Below are 13,910 nucleotides of genomic sequence, written 5' to 3'. Positions count from 1 at the left end.
ATGTACACAAATTGACATTTATTTTGTACATTTCTATTACTGGAGAACAGTTATAATAATGGGTTGACAATTCTGTGTGAATTCTACATAAACAGTGCAACAAACATTTCAAGTCCAGAATATCTGCACCTTGGCTTTCACAGTTATTCAAATACAGTCGTGTCATCTTCTTCTGGGACATTGTCATAAGTGTCCAACCCCTGAATTTTGGCCTGAATTTCTTGTGACTCCATTTCCTGTCATACCATTGGCCCCAGTCTATCATGCCTAGCAACTGAGCTCTCCTTAAATGAGCACTGCTTGTCTAAGCAGCCTGCTCATAGTACATTGGCAACACAGCTGTCAGTGATTTTATCCCATGAATTTTTCACCCAAGTCACAACCTCTTGCAGGCTAGGCTTCACAAAGTTTCCATGCTGATTTCTCTGCATTCTATTTTCAATGTAGTCATTGAGTTCCATGCACAAATGATCCTTGAATGGCTTGTTTATTGCAATATCAAGAGTCTGGAGATAGGCAGTCATTCCTGTGGGAATCATTATTTGATCTGTTCTCCTCCGTGCTAGGAATTTCTTCATTTCTTTAGCACGGTGAGTGCTGGCTGAATCCCAGACTAGCAGGCCTCTTTCGCCTCCTCGCAAAACAAGTGGCAGCATTACATCGACCCACTTCATTATAACTGCTTGTGTGCACCAGGCTTTTTCGGTTTCAAGAATGTAAATGCCTGAATCAATCTTATCTTTCTTGTCCTTACAAACGATTAGAGGTGGGGATTTCTTTCCATCTAGATGAATTGCCAAAATACAGGTAACACGTGCACTTTTGTAACCAATGGAGGGAATGTAGATTGACGAGGTACCCCTCTGAACAACTGTTCTTTGAGATCCTTGGCCCATAAACACTGCAGTTTCATCCATAGCAATCATGTTGGAGAGTTGGTATTTAGAAAAGTCAATGCCATCAACAAAGGACTTGAACACAAGTGCACGTTTTATAACTTCAGTATCTTCCAGCTTGAACAGTGTTGTGGATCTTCTTAGAAACAGTTCATATTGCTGAAGGAAGCCATCCAGCCAATGTTGTGATGCTTTGAATTCTTCTGTGGATATTTCTAACTGTGGTGCTATTGCAAGGGCAACTGTTTGAATATCAGCCCTGCGCACAACCAAAGCCTTTGCTCTCCTGTTAGCAATCCACTCACATATGATGTCTTCAAGCTCAGGATATAATGGTTGCTGACCTGATCCACACTTACACTTCTTAGCGTTTCCCTCGTCGGCCTGTTGACTGAGGTTAACGTATGCTGCTTGCCATTATTGGACCATTTGGACATCTAACTTCTTCTCTTTACAGAAAGCTGTTAGGTTCTTTCCACGGGAGTCCTCCATGATTCCGTTCTTGTACTCGACAGAATAGCTATTTCTTTTTTCACTCATCTTGTCTGGGGGGGGGGGGGGTTAATTGAAGACTTATGCAACTGGAGTGGCAACACAAAATGGCGCCGGTTATTAAGGGAAGACACTACCACAGTTGCTTGTTACCATGAGTGTGCGCTTCCCACGCATTGTCTGTACTTTGACCAATCAAAATACACCTGCGTGGGTTTATGGGCCAAGGATCTCAACCGTCAAGTGTCAGTGATGATTAGGTTACAGTAAGAATTGGAACTGGGGCTTATTTTTGGTGTAGGGCTTATATCGTGAACACCCTGGAAAAAACATGCTAGGCCTTACTCCCTGGTCAGGTCTTATTTAGAAAGAAATATATATATATATATATATATATATATATATATATATATATATATATATATATATATATATATACAACTAAAATTAACCGCACTCAAAAAATGAACGAAGAATAAGAAATTTTATCTAAGAAATGAACTTCTTGAGAATAAAGAATAGTAAATCCCATCAACTCTTGTAGTACTTTAGCGCTTTTGTCTTATTTATTATCAAGACTTCTTCAGAAAGACATGTTTCATAACTGTGAGCAACCATTTTCACTTCGTTTAAATACATGAGTTCTAGCAGTCCATTTAAATTAACAACAGTTCCTTTCCAATAGTAAAGTGTGAACAGGCAAGGTACTGTGTGCATTTTCATTAACATTACAATCGCAGTTACATAAGGTAAATTGGTCAGACAGTAATAGCACGTATATATATATATATATATATATATATATATATATATATATATATATATGGGTCCCTATGAGTTGATCGACAACTCAAAACATCGACAGTGACTTCACCGACAAGTGAAATCACTGACATCGCAAAACACGGACGTTTACCAGGTAACGGATGCAAAGTCGCTACTCATGCCTACCATGGTTTAGTAAGTGAGGCAGTGTCATGCAACCATGGTAGGTATGAGTAGCGACTTTGCATCCATTACCTGGTAAACGTCCGTGTTTTGCGATGTCGGTGATTTCACTTGTCGGTGAAGTCACTGTCGATGTTTTGAGTTGTCGATCAACTCTTAGGGACCCATATATATATATATATATATATATATATATATTATATATAAACATACATTTATTTATTTATTTGCATTCTCAGTTTTGTTCTGGCCTTCCAAACTCAAATCAAGATAATTTGTCTTTGATCCAGCTGAACCCAGGACCAAGAAGTCTATTATTATATTTATATGGAAAGCAAAATGTTCTGGAATTCCTCTTAAGAACCACAATACACAAAGAAGTTATCTAAATACTCCAAAAAATGGTTTAATGTGTTTAGTAAAACCAGTTTGCTCTCTATGGGTATCACCTGACATTTGAAAAGCTCTGTCTAGTTTATATGTAATGCAGGAATGCAGAAATAAAAACACTTTCATATTGTTTTACACATTGGGGCATATGTTTATTCTTATTTTGTGATCTATAATTATTGTTGCTATATATGTCCCCTTAATTTATATGATTAGTGCCAAGTTTTTTTCTGTTGCAGTTTTCATAAGTATAAACTGTTCATTCACAACTTACACAAATAGCTATTAGTCAGCTATTATTACTTCAAATCTAGTACTTTTGTGTGAGTCTGTGTTTGAGTTTTTGATTAGTTTTACAGCATCTGTAGATGCCTGCCATTATGGCATAGTCTGTTGATGAAGTGCATTGAACAGAATGAAATATCTGAACTGTCATGAGAGCATTCCACTTGACTGCTACTGCCTCATGCACTTAGCATTAATCAAAGCCATGAAGAGCAGGGACGGCTTTCTGATACCTGGTATTCCAGCTCTCTTTCTTATTCTATTCAGTGCACTAAAGCTGTCAGTTGCATTTGATAATGGATGCGCTAACAAATGTGTGGAAACCTAAGATTCTTTTTCAAAAGATGTGAAAATTATAATGCAGAATAACAATCACCCTATGTGCTTACTGAGGAATTCAGTTAATTCAAACAAATCATAAATAATTTAATGAAAAGGCTGCACTTTTCTTGTTTCATAACATATAGAACACGTCTTCAGAAGACTTGTCTTGCTGGCTTGTTCTGTGTCATTGCTTATGACTCTGAAATTGTCTTTCTTGTGACCACATGCCCAAAGCTGCCCTCTCCTTCTTTGCCCACTTATCTACTCACCTTATTTCTGCCTTGCTTCAGTAGATTATTCCTCTGGACTGGCAGGTAGCACTGAGGATTAAAACTATGAACTGTTAATGAGTTACTGCCTGTAGTCCAAGGTTTGATTCCCCAAGTCTCCATTTGCCTGCTGGTTGACTGGAAAGAAGTCGGACCACCAGATAGTTCTCCGGCAGAGTTGGGAACATGGGCATAGGCTCCTCAGTGGTCCCCTAGAATGCATGTCTAGTGGATGCATATGAACCTGTGCTGTACCACACCTGTACCATTATAATGACTGCAGTAAATTCCCCACATTAGACATCGCTGCCCTCATATAGCAGTACCAGTATTAACAGTACTACTGCCTGTACTGTCACTATAGTAGGCAGCTAATCTATCAACCCAGCATAAAATCACAAAGCAGCTCTTCCTTCCCCTGTACTTGGAAGAAACTGTCTTAGTAAATCATGGCCTTAGTATAATTTTACCGGGAATCCCTGGGTTCTAAATATACACATTGTCAAACGTTACTTTTTCTCTCCCCTGAATGAGTGACACCAAGGGCAGACAAGCAAAAGAATCAATTTTTCCTGTATCAGATTAAAAATGAGCAGAAATTTTAGAAGGAGCAAACCCATTCATGTTATGTGAGTATGCCACCTCTCTCCTAATAGATACTTGAACGATAACACTGCACGATAACACTGCATGGCCAATGGCATGCACTCCGCATATGTATGACTTTGACATTATCTGCCTATACTGGCTATACTTCTGCCTGATCCTGCTGGAACATAGGAGCACAGCTCCCTCCTTCCTCAGAATGGGACAGCTGATTGCTCACTTTTCAGACCCCTTAATAAGACTGACCCTCATATTCCTGTCCTTTTTGTTATTTATGAGTCAGTGATAACATAACTGGGAGCAAATCTTTACATTAGCAGGTGGCTGCTTTTTTTCATTTTAAATTGCTTTATATTATTTTGAATGCCTTCCCTGTTGATTCCTTTAAAAAGCTTACATTTTCTTTCTAATTTATTTTCATACTTTGTTTCATACAGAAGACAGTTACCTCTGTGACAGCAGTTTGATTTCTCAACAATGTTCCTCCTTCCTTTGTTCCAGAATATGTGGCAGTGCTTTACTGAAAACTTTCTCATATTAGTGAAGCTGGCACATGTAAAATCTAGTACTGTAACACCTGTATGAATGGACCTTAAAGCAACCACATGGTATGGTATGGTACGGTATGGTATGGTGTGGTATGGTGTACGTAGTATGTTATGGTATAGTATGATATGGTATGCTATGTTGTGTGATATGGTATGGTATGATGTGGTATGGTATGGTGTGGTGTGGTATGGTACAGTCTGATATGATGTGGTGTGATATGGTATGGTATGGGATGGGATGGGATGGGATGGGATGAGATGGGATGAGATGGTATGGCATGGTATGATGTGGTGTGGTGGGGTATGGTATGGTATAGTATGGGATAGGATGGAATGGTAGGATGTGGTGTGGTGTGGTATGATATAGTATGGGATGAGATGAGATGGGATGGTATGATATGCTATGGTATAATATGATGTGGTATGATGTGGTGTGGTATGGTATGATGTGGTGAAGTGTGGTATGGTATGGTATGGGATGGGATGGGATGGGATTGTATGTTGTAGTGTGGTATGGTATGGTGTTGTGTGGTGTGCTGTGGTGACCATTTGTCTCCATATAGCTTCCTACTGTTCCATTTGAAAAATTTGTCTTCAGCCCATTTGTAAATACCTGGTTCAGGACTAATTTGTTCTAAATAAACTGCAGTTGAACTGTTTTGGGCATGCCCCATGTAGGGTATTTAGAACTGCTCTGGCCTTGGATGTTTCTGAAGGAAGTTTCCTGTTGATATCTGGCATATTCTGGACTCTAACAGTAGTATTTCTCCCTTTCTTGCCATTCAATATTCTGTCATTTCTTGTTCCTTTTTTCTTCTTCTTCTTCTCCTCCTTGATGTAAGGATCATTAAAAGGTTCCTGCTTGGACAAAGGCCCCATTCTTTGGCACCAACATGACCTATGATTTTTTTTTTATTTTATATTTCTGCTTATCAAATATTTTATTAGATTAATTACTTCTGCTTCTTCTTCTTTTAGTTTTTTTTGTAAACTGTTACTTCTATTTTTCCATTCCCTCCTGTAGATTGTGCACATTGGTATGGTATTATATTTATTTATTTGTCTTTGTTAACCAGGATGGTCCAAATGGGCAGAGCTCCATTTTCAGTGGAGGCTTGGGGAGCAAAGTTCCATCACAGTACATTTATATTAAGTGAATTCCAGACAGTTCTCAGAAAAACAACAGTTACATTTTTCATGCAACAAGAAACATAATTACAAGACAGATATACGCAGTTAAGTATTTATATCAACCACTGTAAGTATATACAGTTGTTTCAGCTGTAAAATGTTGCAGACGTAAATGGATTGATACTGTAGAAGGGAAACATTATTGTAAATAATATTAGTGTTCTTACATTTCAATAAAGAAAGGTGTACAAGGAGTTCAAGATACGTAATATAATAAGTTAGAAAATTATGTAGGAAGGGAGATTTTAGTATTGTATAGGTCTGTTAAAAGCTCAAGAGATATAATGAAGTAAGTTAGAAAATCACATAGGAAGGGAGGGAAGATATTAGTAGAATGTAGGCGGACAGTGATAATAGCATGTGACTGAGAGAGCATGGCATAGGATTGGTTCTATTCAGGCTGCTTCTTTTAAACTGGTGTATCTAGAAGGTAAATAACGTTGGTATACAGGAGATGCATGAGAGGGGTAGAGCAGTGGATAGGGGCAGTTAGAAAAAGAAAGATGAGAAATGGTGTTTAAAGGGGGTGATGAGGGGGTGTATTGCTTCAAGTGCAGGAGGGATAGTTGTTAGGGGTGTAATGATTTAAGAAGAAGAGGGCAAAAAAAAGTGATCAGCAATAAGAGGTTTGTGTTTTTACTAGTGGTCTGAACATGGTGATGTACATGAGCATGACCAGGATTGGATAAGGTATTGCTTGCGCTGAATTTGTATAGCTTGGCAGTTGATTAATCATGTTTTCTTATGTAGGGATGGTGCTCCATAGTTTGGAGATGTAACAAGAGCATAGTAAGCACCCTGATGAATATTTGCATTAGCAGTGCCTAGTAGAAATTTATCACCAGAATGGGGGACACTTGTGGGGGGTGTAGGGTAATAATATATTTTTTTTAATGCAGGACATTGTTCGGGAAAATATATCAGTTTCTATCCCATAAGCAGCTGAGAGTATGTTATGTAGTTAAGCTCTAGCCGGTTTAGATATTTTAAGGCTTGGCTTTGGTGAGTTTGGTGTGCAATGCTGGTAGCAAATTTAGCTACTTTGTTGTAATAGCAAGCTAGTTTGGATTTTACTGTAGAGCTTAGGTTTGCATGGCTAGGTAAGGCTTATAAAAGTGTTGGAAGCAGATAGGATGAGGCTAGGGTTTTTCTTGATGGTTCTATAAGGTACAGTTTTGCCCTGTAAAGGGAGCTAAGTTTCTGCTGGGTCTTTTTAATTGTTGGAAGAGTATGTTGATCAAACATAAGATTGTCATATATTGCAATGCCCAGTAATTTAGTCTGTGGTATTATCTCAATTATATCATTGTAAGCAAGAAAGACTGTTTTTGATGGAGATAAATGTTTTGGGGTAAAGACCTTCAGTTTTGTGTTATTGGGATTAAGGAGTAAGTTTGAATTTTTCAGCCAGGTTTCAATTTCAGAGAAAGAAATTTGGGTGAGTTCTTGTAGTCTGGATATTGTGGGGGCTGTACATATTAAAGTCAAATCATTTGTGCATTGTACTATATTTGCTTGGTATATGGCAGAGTGAAACTTGTTTATAAAAACATTAAAAAGAAGGGGTTCTAGTACAGAGCTCTGAAGGACACTGTGGTAACTGAAAGAGAGGAAGAGAGGTCCTGTTGTCATTTGACTGCTTGTAGCCTTACAGAGAGATAACTAAGGAACCATTTAAGGGAAGACTGAGAGAGATCTATGCAAGAGAGTTCATTAAATATTAGTGTAACACAGTGTCAAATGCTTTGAATAAGTCTAGGAACACAGTTGATGACAAGTTACCATTGTACCTATGTTGGTTTGTAATGTTGGTGAAGTGAATGAGGGTAGTGGTTGTGCTGTGGTGAGGTCTGAAACTATGCTATGTTTCTAAAAGCAAATTATCTGAATTTAGATGGTGTAGAAGCTGAGCATGAGTGCATTTTTCCAAGTACTTTTGATACCTGGGGAGAAGATTGCAATGGGCCTGTAGTTAAACTCTGTAGATGTGCCACCTTTGTATAAAGGTATAATAATAGATTTTTTTCCAGACATAAGGAATGTATTTTTCTGATATAGATCTATTTATCAATATAGAGACTGGAAAAGCAATTGCATCTGCAACTGTTTTTAAGCAGTCTGAGGGGAGTTGGTCAAGAGCTAGGGTGGTGGATTTAGCTTATGTAGGAGTTTTTTAATGGTGGAGGTAGATACTGGGCTGAAGTGAAATAGCTGAGGATATTTAGCAGAGGCTGCCGGAATTGAGAGGGTATTGTAAATATTAATGTTGTGGGGGGCAATATAGTCCATATAAAATAGCTGTTAAACTGTGTGGGAACTGAATCAGTATTATTGTTGAATGTAGGAATGGGGTTGGTAATTTGTCCTGGATGTAAAAGTTTGTTTATGGATGTCCAGAAGAGTTTTGGGTTGTTCTGATGTTTATTTTGGGCAATGTTATAATATATTTGCTTGCCGTGTTTTACTTGGCATTTTGTCCTATTCCTTAGTTGTCTGAAAAATCAGAATGTATTGTGTGTTCTATTTTGAGCCATTCTTCCCAGGCTTTGTCATGCTGCAACATTCATTTCTTAGTTTCTTTTCTTAGCCATGTGCAGGATTGGATTTGACCCTTTTATTATATACTGGAATTTTTTAGCAATATCTCACTGAAGTGTGAGACAGCAGAATCTAAGAACATAGATTTCAATGTTTCCCAGTTATATTCTCTTAAGGATTTGATGAAAGTGTGTTTGTCAAAGTTTTTTGAGATACAGATTTGGTTGTAAATTATATGTTTATCTTCAGTACTGTAACTTCTGAGACCATAATTAGGTTGATGGTCACTTAGTCTGTCTGAAAGGCTACTGGCTGCCCTAATTTTGTTGTGTCTATTAGTAAGTATCCAGACTAAGGTTGATTTCCTACCAGTACTTTTGTGGACTCTAATAACTGATGTAATTAACTGTGTAAAGCAGTGCAAGTTTATGGAATCAGATGGGGGTGTTGCTGTTAATAAGCTGCCAGTATATATTTAGGTCTCCTAGTGTTACTGTTTTATGTTGTATATGGTGGGATAGCCAGTATAGGATATTTTCCACTGTGGTAATGTTTTTACCTGGTGGGATATAAATGGCTGCTAAACAAAGCATTTTTCTATTATTGATTTTGAGATATGATATAAGGAGATCTGCATTATTAAACTGTGGTATCTCTCAGTTTAATTTCTCCAAGGGCCGGATTCACGAAGGCTTGCACGGAGTCTAAGAGTAGAGTAAGATTCCATGCAGCCAACATATCCACCGAGTGATCCAGGAACAGCTGGTAGGGGCGTGCAACAGAGCTCCTAAAACGAGTCTTACATGGACAGGGCTTGGATATGCAAATTACCTCAATTGCAGGCGAAAGCTATGCAAATGAGATAAATTTGCAACCCAGGAAACCCGAACCTGTCCGAGTAAGAGTAGTGTTATTTGCAGAAATGTAGTCCGTTGAAAACTGAGTACTGCTCTGCAAATAGCAAAACGGAGCCGTGACAGCACCAAATAAAGGTTGCATCCAGTTGAGGAAGCATGCCAATGGCCGAATATACGGCCATTGGCAATGTTCACCGATGCAAAATAAAAATAAAAGTATTTTTTTTTATCCCGATCGCCGATGTTTAAGCATAGCGCAGTGCCACGCAAACGTGCTGCGCTCCAAAAACCAGAAAACCAATAATTAAAATCCACAAATGTGGATTTTATTGTAATTCTTAATTTGCAACGCAAAGGAATGGCAGGCCGAAGACAACATGACTACCGAGTAGAGGTTGCTAAGGGTGGAAGCTCAGTCTAAGAGATGTAACCAAGCATTAATAGGCAATCCTATGCAAATGAGGGCAAGGATAGTGAATCCCACATTTACATAGCAAATGAGCACAGTCAGTGGAGTGTAGGAGTAGGATAAGGGGAGTATCAGAGTAGAAGATAGGTGACATCACGATGGGGGTGTGTATGAAAGAAGTGAATCTCATTGGAGCAGAGTGGCATGTGTTTGCTGTCAGTTGCTCATCACTGGAAGAGGTGTGTCAACAGGTACCCTAGCTAAAGGCAAGAAATTGAAGGTGTATGCCTGGGATAACACTAAAGTTTCTTGTAGAAGTACTTGCAACATGTTTGCGTGCGTGTGCGCGCCTGTAAATCTGAGTAAGACTGTGTACACGCATGTAAGCCTGTATGCGAGCGTTTAAGCCAGAGTAAGCAAGTTTTAGTCCGTGTAAGTATGTGTGCGCGTGTGTGAGCTGGTGTGTGCATGTTTGCGCTTGTGTGTGCGGCGCTGCCCCCCTGAGGAAACAGAAAGGGAAAAGGAAGCACAACAAATAGTAGGAAGTTAACCAGTGAGTACTAGCAGAGCTAGCAGGTGAAAACAATCAGAATCAGGCAATTACACAGGCAGTACACTAGCCCAGCCCAGCACATAAAACTCTGCAAACAACATTCCACTATGTTTTTCTCAGAGACACTGCAACACTGCAGTAAGCTAATAGAAGTGAAAACTGAAAAAGCTTTACTGAGACAAAGAAATGTTAGGGGCTGCCATTGCTGTTAAAAGGTGACATATGCAATATGCTGAGGGTGGTGACAATGCGAATGCTGCTGGACAACCCACAGTGAGGAGATGGAGAAGAGTGTTCAGGCCCAGGGTAACCTATCAGGGGCTACATGAGCTGGAGATAGTGGAGCGCTATAGAGTGGACAGAGACCTCATGCAGCAAATTGTTGAGCTGTGCAGGCCACACCTCACACACAGAACCAACAGAGGGGAACCCATCCCAGTGGAAACCAAGGTATGTGTTGGCCTAAGAATATTAGCAACAGGTACCTTCCAGAGACCAACTGGTGATATGATGGGGATATCACAGGCATCAGCATCCAGGGTACTGCATCAGTTCCTGGATGTCATGTCAGCACATGTCGGTGATCATGTATATTTCCCCAATTCCCATGAGGTATTAGCCAGCAATATGCGTCTCTTCCAGCAAATAGCGGAATACCCTGAGGTAGTGGGTGCTATAGACTGCACGCACATGCGCATCAAAGCACCAGCCAGTGAGCGGGGGTAGGGTCTACTTTAACCGCAAGGGCATCCCCTCCATCAACTGCCAGGTTGTGTGTAATGCCCAGGGCATAATACTAAATATGTGTGCTGGCTGCCCTGGAAGCTACCATGATTCCCATATCTGGCATCTGACACAGCTGTACCAGACATTTACCAATGGGGACATCCCTCATGGTCACCTAGTGGGGGAGGCTGGCTATGAACTGGAGCCGTGGCTGATGACACCCATCAGAAACGCACACACACCTGAACAGGAATGCCATAATGAGGCACACACACACAAACATGAAATGTAATCGAGCATGTGTTTGGGCTACTCAAATCATGGTTCCGGTGCCTGGACACATCTGGTGGAGCCTTGCAGTACTCACCAACTACATGTACCCAAATTGTCATGGTATGTGCTATGCTACATAATATGATCCTGCAAAAACAGCTGCAGCAGGACCAGCATAGGCTCAGGCCAAACAGCCCCCCACCATTGCCAAGGCCATCACAGGCAGAGCGTGACTCGAAGGAGGAACAACCTGAGCCTGCCCCAGTAGGCAGAAGGAGGCATGCCCAGTATGCTTTGGCTTTGGCAAAGAGGCAATGCATAGCACATACACTGGCTCAGTAGGAACCCTGGAAATGATACCTCTCTCTGACATGCACATATAGTAAAAGGGATGCCTAACTTGACACTACCTGTTTTCAAACATGTATAGGGAGTGTAGTATGTGCATCCAACATAGGCAGCCCTGCAGCACCACCTGAGGCATGATTGCCATGTGTTAAGCAATATAAAGCAGTGCTAAACAGCTTTTACCACCATTCAGTATATGTAAACAAAATTGCACACACTAACAGGCACAACTGTGGTCAATGTTGAACAATATTGTGCAATGTTCAGCAATGTTGGTTAATGTTGAGCAATGTTGGACAAGCTTGATCTAAGTTGGGCATAGCTGAACAAAAGCCAACATGCTCATATTTGCTCTACTGGCCCTTAAGCAGTCTGGTCTGCTCAGTATGAAAATATAAAGCAGTGACTGACCTCGAACCCAGGATACTGTGCACTATAGTCATAGTACTGAACCACTAAACCATGACAGTATTTCAGTGGTCAGCCTGTATGAAGAAATGTTGATAAGTCTATGCAAAGTATCTCATGGAAACCCTGCAGGCACAGCATAATCCCTGTCGAGTTATGACACAAGGTTGAGCCCTGCAGTAAGAATAGAACCTGATTTTCAACACACATATAGTATAAATGTTAATATTGGTCATGTTCACAAACATCAACAAATGTAGTGGACCTCAGACAGCAACATACTGAAAGGTCACACTGGGCATGCTCACACACTTGAATAAATGAGACAAATGTCAGGCAACCAAACACTGAAAGGCCGAACTGGGCATGCTCACACACTTAGGCCATGTCTGAGTACAGCAGTGGGCCACACATATCCGGCAGTTGCATGTGTTAACCCAGGAACCTCTCACTATTCAGCAATCCACCCTGTGCACACAGTTATATGATAACAGGGTTCTACCTCACTTAAACGACACGCCGGAACATCGACATGGAAATCGCGAGCCCCAGAAGATTGACAGCTCAGAAGACCGACGCGACGGGACCCAGAAGATCGACAGTGCAGAAGACCGACCCGACGGATGAAAGCACCGACGCCGAGGATGCCGACATGGGAAAAGGCTGTGTAAGTATGCAGTAGTGACGGACGTTAGGGTGCGAGTAAGGTACGTGTGGATATTGACGGTCTGTGGGGATAGGGGTGGGTTAAGTGAGTTAGGGTTAGGGAGCAGGTCAGGTAAGTGTGCGGTAGTGATTGTGTTTGGGTTAGGGGCGGGATAAGTGAGTTAGGGTTAGGGAGCGGGTCAGGTAAGTGTGCGTAGTGATTGTGTTTGGGTTAGGGGATAAGTGAGTTAGGGTTAGGAGCGGGCCAGGTAAGTGTGCGGTAGTGACGGACCTTAGGGTTAGGGTTTGGGTTAGGGTTGTAGGTAGTTGTGTATGTGAGGTTTAGTGTGGGTTTGTAGGGATTTTGGTGTGCTTGTGTTGTGTATGTGGTTTTTGGATGGGGAATGTGTTTTGTTTGTTGATTGTGGTGTGTGCAGTGTATGAGGTTTCGTGTTTGTGTACCGTCGGTTATTTCGTTGTCGGGCATGTGGGATTTCGTGTTTTTGTACTGTCGGTTATGTGGTTTCGGTGATTGCGTTGTCGGTGTTTTGGGGTTTCGTTTATGTGAGGTAGAACCGATAACAGACACATATACAATATAGTGGAACCCTGTCATAATCAAATATGTTCTGCAGATACTTAGGTTGTTCATAGAAAGTGAGAAAGCAAAGAAGATAAAAAACCTGCAATCAGTATTCTCAATAAACAATGTGCATCCCGAACATTATCATAGGTTCAGAGGTTGATACTAGGCTATCTGCCCTAGGGCATGTATAAGCCTAGCCAGAGTGTGTTTGGCTTTCGTAACCCTGTTAGATTAGTAGACTGTACCTGTGAATAGTAGGTCACACAAGATAGCCCATTTACATTTAGTCTATTGTGCCTCTGTCTAGCAGGGACCCAGAAGATATCCCAGGGGTAAACATACAATCACCCATCCACTTGTCAAGATGTCTCCTGTAGGTGGTCATTGGGGGGCTCTACCTATGCGGGACTGGGATTTCTTTCCAGAGTGAGTGGAGCCTCTGGGATAAGAATCTGTCCCTCTAGCATGTCCTATTAATATCTGTGCTGAGGTTTACGTCCCTGGAGCGTGTATCTCTAAGGGATTCAGATATCCTGAGGTGGAGCATGGCTTTAATTCTAGGTTGGACATGACTTTAAACACAGGCACAGATCACATCCGAGTAGGCAGTAAGCGACT

Source organism: Protopterus annectens, chromosome 1.part0 (assembly GCF_019279795.1).
Source record: "Protopterus annectens isolate FY-2018-M chromosome 1.part0, PAN1.0, whole genome shotgun sequence".
NCBI classification, from domain to species: domain Eukaryota; kingdom Metazoa; phylum Chordata; order Ceratodontiformes; family Protopteridae; genus Protopterus; species Protopterus annectens.
The sequence above is the reverse complement of the archived record's forward strand: the minus strand, read 5'-3'. Positions refer to the sequence as shown.